General features: G+C 40.3%; 1 long non-coding RNA gene across 1 annotated transcript; it reads right to left on the reverse strand.

The window, feature by feature from the left end:
• Positions 1-1,724: 1,724 nt before the first annotated feature.
• Positions 1,725-18,031, reverse strand: LOC106042871 (uncharacterized). The gene is made up of 4 exons (XR_001211343.3): positions 17,321-18,031; positions 4,325-4,412; positions 3,774-3,887; positions 1,725-2,923 (listed from the first exon to the last, which is right to left on the reverse strand). It is a non-coding gene; the product is annotated as an uncharacterized lncRNA (long non-coding RNA).
• Positions 18,032-19,680: the final 1,649 nt, after the last annotated feature.

Raw genomic sequence — 19,680 nt, forward strand, 5'->3', positions numbered from 1 at the left:
TGAATTTAACACCTGTGCTCTTTACTTAGGGAACTAGGGGACATTCAGCTACCTGGACCTCCATCACCCCTGCCTGAGGATGGTGCACCAACCACTAAACCTTCCTTCCTCTTCTCAAACTCAGTGAAACTTGAGCATTTATCTCAGAAGGCAGTCCCACAAGATTTGATTACCAGCCCTACAAGCAAAATATGACTTTTCCAAGTATGGCTTTTTTTCCTGAACAGTCAGCATAAAAATAGCATACTGGTGTTCAACAGATACGTTCCTGACTGAACATGCACTCCTGCCTTCTGTCTTAGGAGTCAGGGGGTTCAGAGGTTTTTGATTTAACCCTAAAATGCAGAATAATTTTACATAGTGTGACATAGTTATTATTCCTGTCTGCCCATTTATTAATTTAATCTGTCCCACAGAAACCTTTAATGTTGTCTGCACCTTATATTGAATAATCATATGTTCAACATTCTCTGTGCAGTAAAAGTAGGCACACCAGCAGTAAGCAAGGATTAACTGGTATGCTATAAATTTAGACCCTAACTCACTCAGCAGCAACATACTGATGTGCTTATATCCCTGAAAATTTGATTTTCTATCCTCCTTAGTAAAACTTCAGGTCTGGAATCTAGTTTCTTTATTCTCACAGTGCTCCTTCTGCCAAATGAAGAGTTGAGGTAGCCTCTCCATCACTTGAATAAGGATGCTGGTGCCAGTGAATCCAGGGATATTCTGAGGCTCTATAGGTAGAGCTGAAAACAGAGTTCAATTCATAACTTTGTTTGCTGCATCCTAGGCTGTTGCTATGGAAATGAAGGTAAAATCCTATAATTATAAATTACTTGCTTTCAACATGGTATCTACTCTTCACTTGCACATGCATTTATTAGTAAAATTGCAGCCAGGCAAAGCCCAAGCCTTAAAATCACACTGCATGTTCGGTATAGGCAGTTACAGACTTTAACATTCCCTTGCTAGTTCAAGTGATAAATGCATCAGAGCAAGTATCTGGAATCCAGACCCTTCTAGCACTTAAAGCTATGTGTACCTGAGGCCAACTCCTTTTCAAAGGAAAAATTGGAAACTTCACTCTAGGAGTGAGACCTGAGCTGGGAATCTCCTCTAACCTGAAAGCCTGCAGTGCGCCAAGTCAAACAAATGCATCTAGTATGAAAATACTGGGTATCCATCAGGGAGAGTGGGGGGAAGAGACATCATTTATCCTTCTTCCTCTGCCATCTGCACTGCTATTAAGTGCATACCATAGTAGTTAATGTTCTGTGTCTGTTTAGATACAAAAGGCACCTCCAACCCTAAATAGCGCTAATGAGCAGCACCACTCACCTGGAAAATACTGTTAAATCAACTTTCAGATGGAGACTGCCACACTAGTGGAAAAGCATACACTCCATAGATTTTTTTAAAACTGTTTTTTTTTATCTCACCTTCTGCATTGCCTTTCTACACAGAAGTTTCCCTCCAGAGCCCATACGATTTTTTGACCCCTCAAAGTTAAAATTCCCTTTTGCTGATCGCCATGTCTTGACATTCAAACAAGCAGGATGATGTGAACAAAAGGCAGTCCCATAGTCTGACCTGCTAGTAAAAATAAAAATAGCTGAGACACCCTTAAAAGTTTTTCTTATAAACCAGCAACATGGAAGATACTGTTTTCTGTAACTTTAATGTATAACACTACCACAGTAAAACAATCAGCAGCAGTAAATCTGAGAAAAGGGTAGAGATGACTGAAGGTATGTGGGTAAAAAAGATTTTCATTAAGCAGTACCGATTTACTGGATTGTCCCCCCTGCAAGAACATGCAGGTGAGCAGCAGCTTTGAATTCGGCAGAAATCCTCCTGGTTTTCACCAGAAGCTCACACTCTGGATCCCCACACAGCTCCTCTGCTAGAGCACATCCTCATGAGGACAAGTGGGACCTGGCCTAAGCTGTGTGTGCTCGTTTCGACCAGAGACTTAATGACAGGCTTCATACACCAGGTAGTTATTCCTACCACCTGCCTATTCTCAAGTGAGATTCTCTGAATTTCTCCTGTGGGAACCTCTGTACTTTGCTACTCAAAAAATTCACTGAGTCTCCGGCATCCCAGATGAATGCCTGTCTTTGGAGCTTCAAGAGCAGGAGACTTCTGCCTTGCTCCCAGGAAAAAAAGAAAAAAAAAAAGTTGTTTTCAAAGGCCTTGGTTTCATTCTAGGGAAGAAGAGAAGGCATCTTGTTAATAAAGGAGAACATACTGAACATTTTAATAAGAATGGTAAGCTGATTTGTCTGCTGCAAACCTATCAGCAGCACTTGGGATAAACAGCAAAACTACAGTATTTTTTTTTTGTTTTCTTTACTTGTTTTACAAACAGCACTCACAAAACCCATCACAGACAAAGTAAATAGCATTTTCTACTGGGCTCTATTGTGAAATAAATACGTAATACAAAGAAAGATACTTGTGTGCATCATGCCCTTGTAATAAATCAAAAGTGTATGCAATGTTTTGCTTGGTCCAAGAGAGAGGGCACAAACTATGTTTCGATCTAATGGAAACAAAAGAAAACACTGGTGACACAGGTTGCTCTGAACACGCTGGGGCTGCCGGTCCACCCCCTGCAACCAGGCAGCACCCAGCTCAGTGTCCGCACCCCTGCAGTGGATGCTCCCCGTTCCCCAGGGCTCTGCAGCGGTGGCTTGAGGAACCCTCCCCTCAGGAACTCCCATCCCCTGCATCAAGAAGGCTGCAAAGGGGCTTGTGATCCTGGGCTGCAGGGATCCCTCCAGAACCAAAGCCAGTCTTCGGAGCAGATGTCACCCTGCCTGGTACATTCAAAAAGCCCTAGAGCTGTGCAGTGGCTGCTGTCAGATCTGAAGGATAAGCTGACTTCGTTTTTCTTAACAGCATTACACACAGGAACCTGTTCTTAAAATAAGAACAGGTAAATAAAAAAGCCATACAAAAGAGACAGGATGATTTATTAAAAAAAACCAACACATATTCCTGAAAATATATGTATATATTCCTGGGTATAAATACATGAGAAGTACTCAGGCATTTCAGCAGTATGGTCCATGCAAGTACCTGTATGCGTGTAAATAGGCCACAACCCTATTTTAAATGATGAAATTTAAAATCTGCTGCTGCAGAACATTGGCCTGCAACATTACACAAATGACGTGAGTTAAGGATGGAGTAACAGCCTTTACACTCAATTTCCTGGCTTTCCTTAGTTTGCGTCACACCCTTAATGTTATTTCAACATTGCATTTTGTCCTCTAAATTAAATGTACAGTAGGTGTTTTGTATTTAATTTCCTTACTGTTTTTTTCCCTCCTAAAGTAAAAAGAATGGAAGAGATTCATGAAAGGTTATAAAACACACATTGTGTACTGGAGAGGCTGGAGTAGCTCTTTTGGAGCCTTTTCATTCTCCTGGGAAAATATGTAATTAGGTAGTTTTTTAACATGTGTATTATGTACTGAATTACATGTATTTATACATTTCTCAAAGGAGTATTGCTTACACAATAGCCTGGAGCAACTCTTTTGGAGCCAGTTAGGTCTATCATGTAATTATGACCCATTTATAGTAAATTTTGTTGTGCCTACGTAGTAGCTTTTTATTTTTATTTAAGATTAATTTCAAGGCTTGTGAGTGGTGCTACAATGACAACCCTGGAGACTGCAGGCTTCTGTTTATTTTACAGAAAAGGAAAACACAGGTAATGAAAGTGTGGGCATCCCCAGACTAACCCCTCCAAAGTTTACCTTATTCATGACTGCAGGAACAACTTCCCAAAGTAGAAGGCAAATGATTCAGCTTTCTTAGCAAATTGTTATGGCAGGCTTTGGGATGAGGACAGCCATCCGCCTGGAACTGGACTAATACCAAAAAAATTATTCCACATAGGCTGCTAAGTATTTGCCATCTGCTAATCTGCAAATTATCTCATTTCATTTTCTTTTCTTATATAGGAGGAAAAAAAAAACACTTGCAAGCAGATTTCTGTAGGCATTTATGTGCTTTAAAACAGACATAGGCACCAAATATGATTACGAAAAAGGGTATTAGTTATATCTGTGTTCTTCCAACATACAGCTTTCTGAGTCTTTAAACATCAGAAAGAATTTAAAGGTTCTGTAGCTTTTTTTTCCTGGAAAGAAAGAATATATAAACCAAATTATTTTTCTCTTAAAATCATAAACAGCCTCCACCCCCAAAATACAGTGCAGTTAAAACATGGCTTAGTGTGATACTGCTAAGATAACATGGAGACAGCTGTAATGGAAATGCATGGATGGATATATTGTTAAATTACCTGAAGTCCAAGGACAATGTCTTTCTCTAAATGAGAGAAACTGCAGTCATCAAATAGTAGTAAATGGATAAATTAAAGACTTCTTTACCTATTAGAATTGGAAAAAAAAAGTTGATATTAACTTCCAAATTAGTTTAACATCCCCCATCCCCAAGTATAACTTCAGTTTGCTTGGAGGATTTTGTTTTGAATTTTAAATGTTTTGGTTATTTCAAAAGTTCATGTTCTTTTTATTTTTAAACAGTCCTCTTTTAAAGAAAGTTTCAGAAACTATTTTTCAGAAATGTTAAAGTAATTCTGCTTGTCCCAAGTAAAAATTTTACATGGAAAAAAAAAAGTTGAAAGACTTTTTAAATTCTCTTTCTTTTCAATTAAAACATGAGTTGGATTCAGCCCAATACGTGAAAAGCCTTAAAACCTTCCAAAACTCAGTTCTTGGAAAAATTCCTATACGTAAAAAAGCCTTCATCTCAGCCTCCTAAGGAGTAGTCAAGAGCATGATATTTGGCTCCAGCTCCCCTTTTCCTTAACAGGCTGTGGTGGACAGAGTGAGAAGGGAAGCTACTGATGGAGGGCAGTATGAGATTTTTTTAATTCTGTCAAAGCAGTGTTTTCAGAGTATAAGTAGAAGTGACACACACACTACCTTTTTCTCACTATAGTCCATCACTGAGGTTGCTTTTCTGTTCAGAAAACAGTAGCACCTCACAAACAATGGAAAGGCAGGACACATTTCCTATCTTATGCTAGGAGAATATTTCTCAAAAAGCAATCAAAAAGCAGGGAGAATGACTATAACTGACGCACTGCTACACAGGTACCACCATCATTTTATTTATTTATTTTTTATAAAAGGTTGTGTTTAGCTATGCATTTTGCCAGTTTAACGCTCAGTACAGAAAGTACCTTTGAGCACAGAGAATACATATTTCAGTGAGTTACAGCTGACTCAAATCAAAGCTACCCAAGTACTATGTGTCAATCTGCTTTCCTGGAGGCTATTTCTGTGCCTCCTTCAGCTTTTTCTCCTCAGCTCATTTTGCAATGAAGAGGCCCAAAACAAGTTCGCATGTACGTAGTTGTTAGGAAAGAGACAAGCTCCTAAAATATCACTGATAAATAAAGGAGCAAGTCTGGAAAGTTTCAGCTCAAAAGGTCAAAGATACACAAAGGAATTAGTAACAGGAAATAGCAGGTGGGAACAGAAACACAGTTAAGTTTCACAGGTGATGTCATTTAGGAAGACGAATGGCACAATAGGCAGACTACCAGGTTGAAAAACAGAAGACCAGTGTCCTGGCATCATTGTGCCAGGCTTCAGGTCCCCAAACCCTCAATGCTTCATCTCCTTTACCTGTCAAACATGCATCACACTGCTATTCTAGCTGCAGCATAGAAGGAAATGTGTAATCATGAGCATCATATTTAAAGGTTGTATGAATTTTTAGCAGCAGCAGGAAACCATTTAAAGTTATGAGAAGTCCCTTATCTCAGTACTGTCATTTTTGAGATACTTCTGATTTCCAATCAGAGGAGCTACTTTTCCCCTTTCAGGTTACATGATTAAAAGTCCAGTTTTGCATCCCTTTCTTACAAAAGGAACCTTATTGTTACAAAAGCCGCAGAGATATGGGGCTTTGCCATGAACAGAGAGTCACTTACACAGGCACAAGCAATGCTGGAAATTCCCCCAGACCATTAAAGGACATTATTAACATAGCCATAGTTTAACACCAGCACTTTCATTTTCAGCAGAAGGTATTTTTTCAGGACAGAAGACCACCACCAGCTGCAGAATATGTCCTTAACCCCATACCAATGCACCTGGTTAGGGATATAGGACCAGAAGGAAACTACACAGCTGTGATGCCTGAGTCTCTGTGGATACAGGCACCACACAGCACAGTCCCTCTCATGGACCACAAAAACTATTTCTTGCCCCTGTTGCTCCTGCTGGATGGCAGTTTCAGGACTTCACTATACTGAAGGGTAGAAACCACCCATTTTCCAGTTTAAACCTATTCAGGGCCGAGTTTATGCCCATTTGTTCTTATGCAAATATTGCTCTTGGGCTTAAATAGCTTTTTCCCCTCTCTGGCAGTTAGCCCTGGATGTATTTATAGTGTGCTGTCAAATCCTCTCCCAACTGTGCTTTGCTAAACTAAACAAGCCAATCTCTTGTTGTCCCTTCCCATAAGATAGGCTTTCCAGTCTTTTAATAACCTTGCTAAACTTTCCATACATCTTTTCTATCTTGAATTCTACTTTAACATAGTTATTAAAAAAATCTGCAATATTTTAAATAAAGTTTCCCAGTATTTTGGACAATGGTACCAGTGTCACGCCTGATATATTTTGCTTCTCTGCAGCTTTGTTGCTCTCCAATAGTCACCATGCCACTACCTAGAATAGGGTGGACAGAGTTAATCTTGGAGCTTTAGCCCTAGATGTGCAAGTAGCATGGAAAGTTGAGCACGAAGTTAAGAGGGTCTTTCCAGTCCCTCGCAGTGCAGTTTCCTAACAGGTCAGAGAGGCACTCTCTCACTCACATGTGCAACAGGTCTCGTTTTTATGGCCAGCACTGACCAAGAGACCAGGAAGTGATAGGTTCCACCAAGGTTGATCTTTTCTCCCACACATCCCTTCCCCAGCCATAACTAGCCACATCTCTGCATCCAGGCATCTGCTTTTGTTTTGAAATGAGAGCAATGCCAAATTGTCTCCAGGTATCAGGCCTGATTCATCCACATCCACAGATTTAGACAGGAACCAGCTTGATTTACTGCTTTCTCCTGCTACTACTGCCCTCTTCAGGGGGGGACTGGAGGCTGTTTTGAAAACAAAAATAACAAAAAAGGTCAAATAAAATAAAAATTGCACAGCAGTAGGCAGCATGCTGTTTGTGTCTCCCTAACTGGCTGTGATAGCTTTGCAGAACAAGCAGAACAGCAGCAGCGTGCAACACGCCGATGCAGGTGCCATGTGCTACGGCAGCAGAACAAACCTGAGAGCTACCGATGATCACGCCCCTCTCTGCCCCCTGCACACCGACGCTTGAGGCCCTGCAACATTTCATCATGCTTGTAATTTTATTTTCCCCCACCCCAGATGCTGCCCTGAAGCCAGAGCCTGATCCGGCAATCTATCAGTGCCAAAATAAGTGCAGCCACCCACACACTACGGCTCTTAAGCATCTGATGAGCATTTAGCATGAATAAGTATTTCTTCAAGCATCCTCAATCACTAACCTTTTCAGAACATGTGTCAAGAATATGAATGCATTAAAAGGACTCTCTAGATGTGGTTTCTTACTGTTGTTTTCCCTATGGTGGCAACCAAGGACTCTTTGCAAGAAGCTAACTACAGTATGCACTAGGTAACAAGGTAACATCAGGACAGTTGCCACCCTGTGATTTTGCAGCCTATGGTTCTGAGGAGACAGATGAGGCAGACAGCTAATGGTAGACAGGGGATAACATGACAAGAAGTGATAGTGAAGTGTGGCAACATAGTAGTTATCAGTAATACTTGATACAGTTACTCTAGTCCACAGCCCATTTTTTCTCTTCTCTGTTTCAGCTCACACATTTTGCTTGGACACCCATCCCAGGAGCAGTTTATACAGTGCAATTTCTGCAACATATATACCCTGGGTTTTCCATAGATGGACACAGAGGCAGCACATCCCCCATTATCCTTGCTGTTTCTCCAGGCACAGTTTTAGGAGAAGGAGATAGAAGTCCTTCTGAAACACCTTCCCTTTCCTGAAGGAAGTAATCCTCACATTAGCCTTAAACAAAAAATATGAGACCACCAATATGAGCTGCAATGTGCTTGCAGGCTAAAAATCCTTCCTTGTCTTCCCACTGATTTCTTCTACAAGCACCCCACCTTCCTCACTCATATATACAGGTCTCTTCCTCAGAATGTAACACCTTTTCCTCCTAAATATTTAGAAAGCTTTCCCACATTTTAATGGCTCAAAAATAGATTTCCACTAACTTGCTGGTATTCTCAAATTTGCAGCTCCAAAAGCACAGTGAGTGGTCTGCAGAACAGGTCTTGAAAAATATTTTAAGTGCATAAAAGATTAATATATAAAATCAAGGCAGAACCAAAAATATCATTTGGGTCTTGGCTGTGTCCTTCTTACTTTAGCACGGTTGGACTTCTTTAAAGTGTAACTTTAACTTTCAATTACAACATCCCTTTAATGTTTTACCCACGTTTCATCAAATTGTGTAAACACATAAGTCTCATTTTTCTTCTTAGAACACATGAAACCATTACACAAGAAATTCAAAGAGCCTGCTGCTCCTGCATCACCAAGTCACCAGCAATATATGATAACCAGAGATCATCTTTAAGTCTGAGATTCACTCACCCATTCAAGCAGGACATTAAGCACAGCACTACATTAGCAGGAACTCTGCATTTCCACAGCACCGCAAGGTTGCCCTAGCCCCACTAATACAGGCAAACACAGCTCCTAAGAGAGCCATGATTAATAGAACAGCAGCAAGAGCAAGCTATCAATGAAAATAACACACTGGTGGCTCTCTTAACACACACCACAGCAAGCAGAACTGTTACGGATGCATGGGACAACGAGGGTAGCTGCTCTCCTTGCCATGTTACAAGCACTAAACGAACACTAAAATGCTACTGTGCTTGGCATAATTTATATGCTCTTAGTGATTACATACAACTCTTCAGACATACACTTTTCCAAATGCAATGCTTACAATTAAATTTAATGATAACAGGTTTGAAGTGAATAAAAATCCATTTTAGGTCAAAGTAATAACAATTTGCTTATGGGCTTTGAGAATACGTATTCTGTTACTCAAAAAAAGTGGCGGGCTTCACTATTTACAGTTAAAAAAAATAAAAATGACAGACTTCTATGAAAATAGAGCCCAGACTTCTGAGCTAGAGATGATCTTCACTATAAGAACACCTTTCAGAAACAGTAAGCTTAACACACTCAAAGTTGCAGATTCTCCCTTTTGTATAGGGTGTTGTTTGGGGGGGGGGGGGGGGGGGGGGGGGGGGGGGTTTAGCCTCTGGTAAATTCAGGGAAACATTAGTGAATTGATATGAATGTGTCTCTATATTTTTCCAGCACAACTAAAGTTTCTTTGAAGATGCTCTCTAACTCGATGTAGATATTTGGCAGTTATCTACAGTGAGAGTTGAAACATTCTAGAAATGCTTAAGGAATGGATGTTTCAAAGACACCTTCAGAACTGAACACTCAGTTCTCTGGCAAAGAACCTTTGAATAAATATTCACAAAAACTGGGAAACTCAACATTCCAGCATGAACCATTTCCACAAAATCATGACAACAGATTAAAGTTCTGAGACATAAAAATTTCAAATTCATACACAGGCATCTCTCTCTTCATTCATCCTTCCTCTTAAACAAACAAAGTCTGAGATTCTCTTCCAGTCTCTATTCCAGAAACTGAAACCTTATGGAAAAGAAACTTGCAGCATGCCTACTCCTATGGCTTGAAGTGTAAATTTCCATCTGGGAGAAATAGATATTTGCTTTTATATTTCCTTAGGGTCAGTAAAAACGAAAGATTAGCCATTGATTTAAGGGCTCTGTCTTATCATGTGTCTGAGTGCATGCCTCATCCTTCCTTGATTAGATCACAAAAGTAAAAGGCCTCCATGAGATTTCATGGTTTCTTCAGTTCTTGCTTCTCATCATGGGGGGGGGGGGGGGGGGGGGGGCAGGGAATAAATATAAATCTATCCCTAATTCTAAATCAACAATTGCTACTGCTACTCAACCAAGTTTTATGAAAATTTTGTTAGAGAAAAATATTCCTTAAGTATTTTAACACGTTTGCTGAAGAGGTTTCAGATACCTAGTTAATCTAATTCCTGAGCTTTGTTCTACCGTATTTAATTCTGGACCACCAAAATTCTTTCCAAATTTCTCACTCTATCAAATCACACTCTCCTCTAGAAAAGATAAAGGGATAAATCATGGCCTCGTGGCATGGATTTTTTTTTCAGCACTAAGAGATTTCGTTGGTTAACCAGAATTAATGGGAGCCAAACTTCCCAGAAAATTAAAGATGTTTTCAGCCACAGCATCCACCACTCAGCTTATGGGCATCTCCACTGAGATGAGCAGACTGAATGCAGGTCCCAGATATTAGGTACATCGTATTATGGCTACTTGAAATTATGGCCAACAGCTTGGCAACACCTCTCCTTTGAGATGATCAAGTTTTGTATAGAGAGTTTCTAACTTGTGGTTTGTTATGATGACATCTTTTGTTTTTAAAGGACATTCTGATAAAGTAACTAAATGAGCTTAGATGATAAATACAGGCTCAGTAAAAATGGACCATGCCTTTAAATTAAGTGTACATGTCTGATAACAGTTCATAAAATAATATTGTTTTTCCTTTTCTCAATAGAAAGAAATGTTAACAGGGAGCAAGCCAAAGACAGGAAGGGAAGGGAGGTGCCAAGGATTCCTGGGATGTCAGATTTACTGCAACTGGGCTCAGTTCTCCAGTGTGGTTTGTTCCACAGCAGACACAAAGGGTGAAAAGGCCGAACAGACTGGTAGTGGGTATGGCTGATGGTTTACAAGAAGTGTACCGAAAGAGCAGTCTAAGGCTTTGTACAATGCTCTGAATAACCATTCATTTTCATGCTTTTCCACACAGATAAAGAGATTGAGCTTGAGCAGCAGTAGTGACGGATAGTTGCCACACCAATAGTTATCATACCAAATCCAATCTGTTTAGCTTCATTTAAACAAGTTAGTTTTCTAAAGGTTTTGTTATCCCTTGAGCTGGAATAAGAATATCTCTTATTTATATTAGTTGTTTAACACTCTTGTGTTATGCACTGTGTGGTGGTATAGTAAGTGCGTTCCATCCTGAAGAGCTCACAATATAAACAAAAGATACAGGGGATACTATTATTCTTGCTTCTAGTAATACAGACCCAAGTCATAGAATGATCAAAAAAGACTTCTTACAGTCACAAAGGATACCTGTAGCATGACTGCAATTTTTTTTTTTTAAATGAACTCAGACCTGTCATATCCTGCTATAGCTGTCTGCCAGCAGGCTTGATGTCATCCCTTGAGAGACTAAAGCTGCCACTGCAGGTTCACAGATGCAGTGTTCTTACTGACTTAACAGCTCTCCATCAACTCTATCCACATGCAGCCCCAAGCTTATTCCAAGCATTAACATTATTCAAAGCTCCCATTTGTTCACTAGAAGCATTTGTAACACTTTCCACTTAGCTCCTCCACAGCTAAGTATCTCCTACCCTTAAAATCTGGATGCTCATTTCCAGTCATAAGAATTGCTCTAGTATCTTAATACAAGCCTTAGGCCATACATCTTAACTAAATCCAAAGCCTAGAGCCCTTAATCATCCCCCTGTATCTGAGTATTTCACGGATCAGCCTTCACAGTGCATAAGCCAGAACTTCATGTGGTCAGTTCCCAGGGCTGGATCTGTCATTGAAGGCCACCTGAGAAGGGAGGCATTGACTCGGGTCACATAGGAGAAGAGAGCCCATCACACTTGGTCCAGTGTCTCCTACCAGGCTCCTCCGAGCTCCTCTTGCTGCTACGTGGCCAGTGACCTGCCTCAGGGAGCAGCAGCAGGTCTACACTACAGGAAGAAGAGGAGAACAGCTCTAGCACCTGCACAGACAAGCCCTGTGCTCAGCAACTAGTACTTGGAAGGAACATAGGAGAGAAGAATTATACATTTTCCTTTCTTTTAAGGAATATCAGCATGTATTCCTTCAACCATGAACCCAATGTAGCAACCCAAATATAGTAACATGAGATGACACACAGCTAAACACTCAGCATAAAGTAGTTACTACATACAGGAGAAGGGGAAAACTGTCCATTAGGATGGCTGACACAGCCTCAGCAATACAAACCCTTTAAGCAAACTCAGTGCTACTGAGCCTCAGTAGTGGGTTTGAAGAATGCCACAAACACCACATGAACATTAATTAAGCAAAAGGTAAAGCCATAAACATTTTAACAGTAACCACAGCACTCTGGGAGGCCTGGATACCCACTGTGGTTGGCTCTGACCCGGCAGTTCCCCCAGGACCTCCTTTCTGTCACACTGCTGTTTGAAGGCCATGATGACCTGCTTTTCCAGAATATTCTCAACATGTTTCAATGGGCACTCTAGAAATACAGATGTGCGTGCTACTTCCACATGCCATTAATTCTGGGACATAAAGTAACTAAGTACAAGCTCCAGCTTTTCAGCACTCTGGTAAGTACCAAAGAGTCATTCAGTGAAAGTAGGTGTACATTCAACTGCTTTGGGCCTTCCCTGTAGGCATGGGTAATGTCACAGTCATTAAAACTAAGCTTAGTTCCATAAAGTTCTACTGCAGACAGAATCTACTTGATAGAAGAGTAAACTGACTGTATGTTCTATTACAGTGCATAAACAACAATATCTTTAAAAAAAGAGAACTGAACAACTATTACACAACTATTACATACGTATTTCTCACAAAAAGAAAAAAAATGAGCTAGAAAAAAAAATCACTTTAAAATATATTAAAGGATCATTACACCACTCTCTGTTTAAGAGCAGGACTGACATAAGTCCTAGCACAAAACATCAGCAAAGCAGAGCATAAATCTTTTGAGTCTGGAAAAGACTCTTGGTAGTTTTTATTTTTTTTTTTCCCCCCTACAAAGCAACAATGTAATCTTCAAGCAAACAGAGTGAGTGAAGGAATGAATAACTGAGGGCCAGGCTTATTTTTCACTAATGTAAACGTATTCACCTCCTGGAACAATCAGGAAGTTATTCCTTTCCATGGACTTCCTGTTATTTTACCTTCTGGAAATTATTTGAAATGGTATCTTTGCATACTTATGTGCACTCGTACTCACACGCATGCATGTAAAATGTGTTTAGACTTGTAATACCATTATCCATCCATCTCTGTGAACTGAAGTGATGTATGGAGACAACATTCATTTCTGTTTTTGTTGTTGTTGTTGTTTGGTTGGTTTTTAATAGTATGTAGGGTAATAGTTGCTGACTTTAAGGAATGGCACAAGGCTATTTTCTGGGATGGTGAGGAGAGGAGGGACAAAGAACAAACCCAAAGGAGAACAAGCCTGTAAAAAACTGAAAGACTTCACCCTGGCAAAAAGCACTCCAGTAACACAAGCCTCAATATCAGCATGCACATATTTGCTGAGGTATGCCCTATTGTTTTAGCAGGTCTTTAAACCCCAAGTAAGCTGCCGTCTTCGTATCTCAGGCTCTAGGATTTCTCCTAGTAAGGACCTGGACTGCCTTCCTCTGATTATGGGAGAATATGAAGCATGGGAAATCTCAAAGCAGCGGGCAGAAAAGGCTTTGCAGAGAAACAGAGACAGATCTTTATATAGGCCCAAACTGAGCCAGGTATGTAAACATCTGTACAGCTATAAGCTGAAGGAGCACTCCCATTGTAATCAAGAAAATCTCTTAAACACGCTTACCATGAGGCTTGTGCTTACATACCTGGCATAAACGGAGACAGAACCAGCCACCATGGGGCCTCTCTACAGGGAGGTTTATGGTGCACGCGGACAGTAAGCAACGGGGCTGCATTTCCAAGAGTGGCTGATAATTCTGGATGGCCAATTAAGGTAAAGCTGATATTTAGAGAATCTAAAATAAACATCTAAGAAACTTAAAAAAAATAGGTGTATATGTGTGTATTTAAATATTTATATATAAATAAAATCATGCTATAAGCTTCAGGATGGCAACTCACAACTTCTGAGGCTCCTGAAGCTAACAGCATCTGCTGTTACAAACCAGGATGTAAATGTCAAATACCAACGTTTCTTAAGTGCTACTTAATTAAAACGGAAGAAAAACAGCATTCATATATGAGTTCAGTCATTCAGATTTGTATGTATTCACAGCAAGAACCTAACCTACTCTCCATGGAATCCATCAGCTTTAGGCACTCTAAGTTTTCGCTTAATGGCTCTTTATTTGTAAAAGTACCACATTTCTGCATGCGGACCAAAAGCTGTCATTATCTCTATAGCCCTGGTAAGTCAGGTCTCTACTGTTTGAAGTATACCCCATACCTTACTGATATTCGGTAGCCCAGAGCATCATAGTGCATAAGTGACTTGTCCTACAAGACAGACCTTTGCTCTCAACAACATCGCACCAAGGACACTAATGTCAGAAGAAAAAAATCACAAACCAAGTAGATACTCTGCATACTTCAGTGAAAGAAATATACATAGTAGTTAAATACACTTTAGCGTGACACATATTCTAGTCCCAAACCAACAGTTCTGAGTTACAGTTATCTGTGCAACAGGAACAGAACTTTGACCAGAGTTTTTTACTGATGCTTATGCTATATAAAAGAAATAGCTGATACATAACATATTGTAAAAAATATTGAATTAAATTAGCAGACATATTGAATCCACTTGTGTGAGTAAAAACTGAGCGTTAATTATTAATATATTGTAATACAATTAACAGCTTAAATGTCAACCTGCAGTCCAGAACTTTCAGGTCAGAAGGAATTTACTACCAATCTTGAAGAACAAGATTAATTATGTGCACTAAACCATTTTATGATATTATTTGACTATGAGAAAAAAAAGTATCAAATCACATAATCCATGAATCAATAGCAATTTTCTAAAGAAAAACAAGGTGAAAAAGAAGAAAAATACTATGTTTGGGAGTGGGTTAAAAAACAACAACACTCTTGCTTTCTCCATAAGGAATTAAACTTTGCTTTAAAGTATTTCTTTGCATCATCAGAATCCATACATAGTTTTATTTTCTTCAAGCACTTGTCGCTTTTCTTCTTCATAAAGAAACTGCTCCACATGCATTAGTCTTTTTATTAAAAAAATAAAATCAACTCTTTCCTGATCTTTCTTTGCAGCCCCCCTATTTATTTTAACACAGAGAATTTTTTTCTGTCTCCATAACTCTTGCCAAAATCCATTCTAAATCTTAAGCAGATAAAGAATGCGTTTAAGGTACAGCACCTATCTCGCTCTTCTAAACACATCGTTTTCTGAAGGCTAACAGATGCATCAGAAAGAATAACAAGAAACTGAACTTTCAGAAAGGTTTTCAAAGTTTGATCACTTCATTAAATTGCCGTTAGCTCCCTTGCAACCAACCAGACAAAATTCTGTTGCTTTTTCAAACAAAACTTCTGGCACCTCACACTGAACTCTGAAGAGTCATGGTTAAACTCCATTAGGTTATACGGCTGCATCTCTTTGGATATATTCTCCGAGAACAATGGTCTCCCATGTTTTCACTAGTTACCAGGGATCTGTTTTTGAAGCAGAAATGTACACTAATATGAGAGAAGTGATAGCTTCACCAAAGTATTACCATTATACCAGTGTTGTCCTGCTCACAAGTACAGGTATTTTTCTAACTGTGGCAGCAGAGCACGCAGGATTGTGGGGGAGACCAGAGTTCATGGTTACGCTGCATTTAGGACTAAAAGTGGTTTTAACAAAGATGTCCCTGGCTACTTCCCATAAGGAGGTTAAATTTATGTTCTTCAAAGATTGCTAGGAAGCTGTACTGGAAGACAGGAAGTTCCTACCTAATGGTCAGTGCTGCTGTGATGTGTACCCAACACATTGGAAAGCAGAAAACCACTCACTGGAGTGATCAGCTTGAAGAGATACACTTGACTAAGTTCTGCAATATCTCTGCTTTGATTGAGCAAGAGTTAAAGGATTAGAGAAAACAAATGTCCTGTTATTTCAGAAAAGCTAATTCCTGGAACAATTGGTGCCAGGGGGACACAGCAACAAAGCAAACAAAACAGGAGAGATTCAGGGTAATTCTTTCCTATCAAGTTGGCATACACCCCAGAGATTGTTCAGCAATTCTCCAGGATCAGCAAAAGAAAGTCAGCTGTGGGAACGTAGCATTGCCATTGCAAGCATCAGCAACCTTGTAAACACCCAGCAAAAGGACTCCAAAGTGAGCAAAAATACGAAATCAGGCTGCATTCCCAGCTGGTGTGAACTGGTGTAATCCCACCTACTGAAAGCCAAGCTGCTTGGTTTCCTCTCTCCTGCTGAGATCATGTTCCTAGGTACCACTGGACCTTTCAGGCTACAGTTCAGCACTAAGGAAGTTTTGCAATGTGACTGTGTACAGAGACTCTGCAAGAATCTCCCTTTCAGACCTGGGGGCAGAAGCGTTCCCTCGCTGCAGCAGGCACATGCTTTTCTCTAGAGTTATTTTTGACTTTCTTATGGAAGAGGAACTAGCTGCTGAGATAGAACACCCTCAAACTGCCCCAGTAGCACTGTTCTACACTCAATGCACTGGAAGGAGCATATTTGCCCCTTATCAACAATAAAATGGTGGCAAAGGAAGATTAGTTAACCACACAGGATTTCCCTAGGCCCCACCAGGCAGAGCTGAACTCCAAGACAGAAACTGAACAGTTAAACTGTATTCCTTCCTGAGTACCCATTAAAAGAAAAGTCCTTGTCTTTAGCCAATTGAAAATCCATTATTCTGCAAAATTGAATTAAAGTAGCTGGAACAGAGCTTTTCTAAAGCAGTTTACATTGGAGAGATCGCAAGAACAATAATCACAAAACATGCTTTCTACGAACCTTCCAAATTATCACATTTCTTCTTTTGACAACAACAGAAAGCATTCAGGAAAAAAAAAAATAAATAGCCTGAAATCTAAGGGATAAGTGCAAGGCAGTCTTAAGGGTTAAGAATCTGAAAGAGGAACAAAAGCAAAAGATTAAAAAAAAAAAAGTCTTTTGAGCATAGCCCAAATTCATAGTAATAGAAGAAGTCAGATACTTGCTTGGTGACAAAGTTCAAAAACACAACAAGAAAGAACCAGCTTTCTCAGAATTTATAGCTGATGAACAAAACACTAGTTATTCATATAATTGTAACATCCAAGCAAAATCAGTACCTCATTATGCTAGTCAAACACACAAGAACAGGAGGTCCTTGCCCAAAGAGATTATAAGCTAACTGGATAAAACAGAGAGAAGGAGGGGAAAGAGCAACCACCAGCAACCCTCAATGGAGCACTTCAGCAGTGAGCTCAGAGGATACCCTTCAGTGTCCTGCCTCAGGGAGCAAACCACCTGCCATAAATTTCTGCTCATTTGTTTCAGGTGAGACACATCACTGCATCCTGGTATTTTCACGCTTATATTCCTCAGCTTGGAAGGACAAGGCATAAGTACAGCCACAGACCTGCTGCCCTACTAAATCTCCAGCAGTTTTGCTGGCTTGCTCTTTCTGCAGGCTATCTGTCAAGCTCAGGAGTAAAATAAATCCAAGAGCAGTTAATGCTAGCTGCTCACAGATTTGGCATGATAGAGTGGTTCAAATCATGTGGCTAGCAGCCAGCAGGAGCTGCCCTGCTGCACAGCTTAGCCTCCCCCCTCAGCCTTCCCCCATCCCTATATAGCTTTACAAGGCATCTCAGCTGCATCAGACTGAATTTCAGGACCCCTTCGCTTTCAAAGAAACAGAAATAAGGACCAAAACACCTTTGGGGTTCCCTATTATCCCACAAGGCCTCCCTCCTTTAACTGGTCCCTCAAATCATCACTCCCCAACCCTTCACACCCTGAGTCCTCCCTGCAAACCTTCCTTTTTCCTTCACCAGGCGTGAGCTCTGTGGGCCCAACTGCCCCCCAGCTCACCATGCTGAGGGGCACAGGGGTCCGTGCCCCCAACAATGCCACTCTCAGCCTTCCTTGCACAAGAAGGCAGGACACTGCTGCATCTCAGGGGCAGCCCTGATACCCTCTCACCTCTGCCTTAATGCTCTCATTTGGGGTTGGTCTTAAAGGAGTTGAGCCACTGCTGGGATACCCATGTCTCAGCTGCTCCTCTGCACCAGACACCCATGTGCATCAGCAGCATAATCAGGAAATGCAAAAGGAGATTTTTTCTAATAAATCTAACTATAATATCTAAATAAGTATCTCTTGAGCCCAAATGATCTTTCACATACTTTCAATTTCTTCCCATCTTTAAATGGGAAAAAATAAGTTTTTGGTGTGGCAGGTCAAAAGGTGAGTTACTGACATTAATGTTTGAAAAGCAGCCCAAGTTCCTGATTTTTCTTCCTTTGGAAACTGATGCATTTCACACCGACTTGCATGGAAACTAAACTAGATTATTTAAACTGCATGGCTTGACATGGTCGTGTAGGTCATTTTATTTCTCTTCATTTTTTACTTTGAGAGCAGATTGCAAAATTGGATATTAGCTAAAATCAAAAGGAATCCTGTTTTTTTAATGGGTGGAGATGACTTCAGTAACTAATGAGCAAGGCACAAATGACGGCCTTAGCCAGGCTTGGACTGTTTCAGATTTCTTCTATATTTGAGCATGCAAGCTTTCAATCCACTTTTCGCTGGTATCTCTACTTCTTGAGTTCAAATATTTCAGTATTTCCTGGAATGCATATGAGCATTACAAATATAATCAGACTGAAATTCACTTTCAAAACATTTTGTTGTTACTGATTCAATCTACTTTTAAGCATAGGCCAAATTCCACATTCATCTGTGTCCGGGAAGTTCAGTGGGTTCCACGTGCACACCTTGAAAGCAGAAACAAACCATCTGAAATTAATGAGATAAGTGTGGGTCCCATCTTTATATCTGGAAAAGGTGAAGTGAAAAGTTCAAAACCAAAAACTATTTATAAAAGACTATTAATTAAATGCTGAGCCAGAATGTATCAAAGACAAAGGAAGTAATTCCATGTGCTCCACTTGGCACTGGATCAGGCCCTTAGTTTGAAATTTTGCAGGGTGAGGAACGTAGAAAAGAACACAGTATTACCTTCTGATTTTCAAAAGGCAAAGTCTGTTGTCCACTCCTCTAGGGAAGCTGAAGCAAGTGATCAGAGCACACAACTCCAGATCAGGGCACAGATCACATGGGATTGCCTAGCTCATTTGAGTGTATTTTCCAAGATCTGGATAGCTTTTGTTACCAGCCAGTTCTTCCTGGGTTCCTCTGTGCCCTGGTGGCAGAGGTAGCTCTGCTTAATGCTCCACCCACATGTCTGTCCTTCCCCATGTGATTTCAACTTTCTGCTTACTAAACACTATGCACACAGCAGTGACTAAATCATGCAATGCCTGAGGCCTTCCAGTATTGCTACTGAAATCAATCCTTTGGCTAGCCCAGGTTACTGCTGGTGCTGTCAGCCTTTCCATGGCTGTGATCATTCTGTGATCATGGTATTAATTCTATATTTTCATTCTTATAGATTAAGCTACTCGAAGGATCAACCACAGCG

Source organism: Anser cygnoides, chromosome 2 (genome assembly GCF_040182565.1).
Source record: "Anser cygnoides isolate HZ-2024a breed goose chromosome 2, Taihu_goose_T2T_genome, whole genome shotgun sequence".
Taxonomy (NCBI): domain Eukaryota; kingdom Metazoa; phylum Chordata; class Aves; order Anseriformes; family Anatidae; genus Anser; species Anser cygnoides.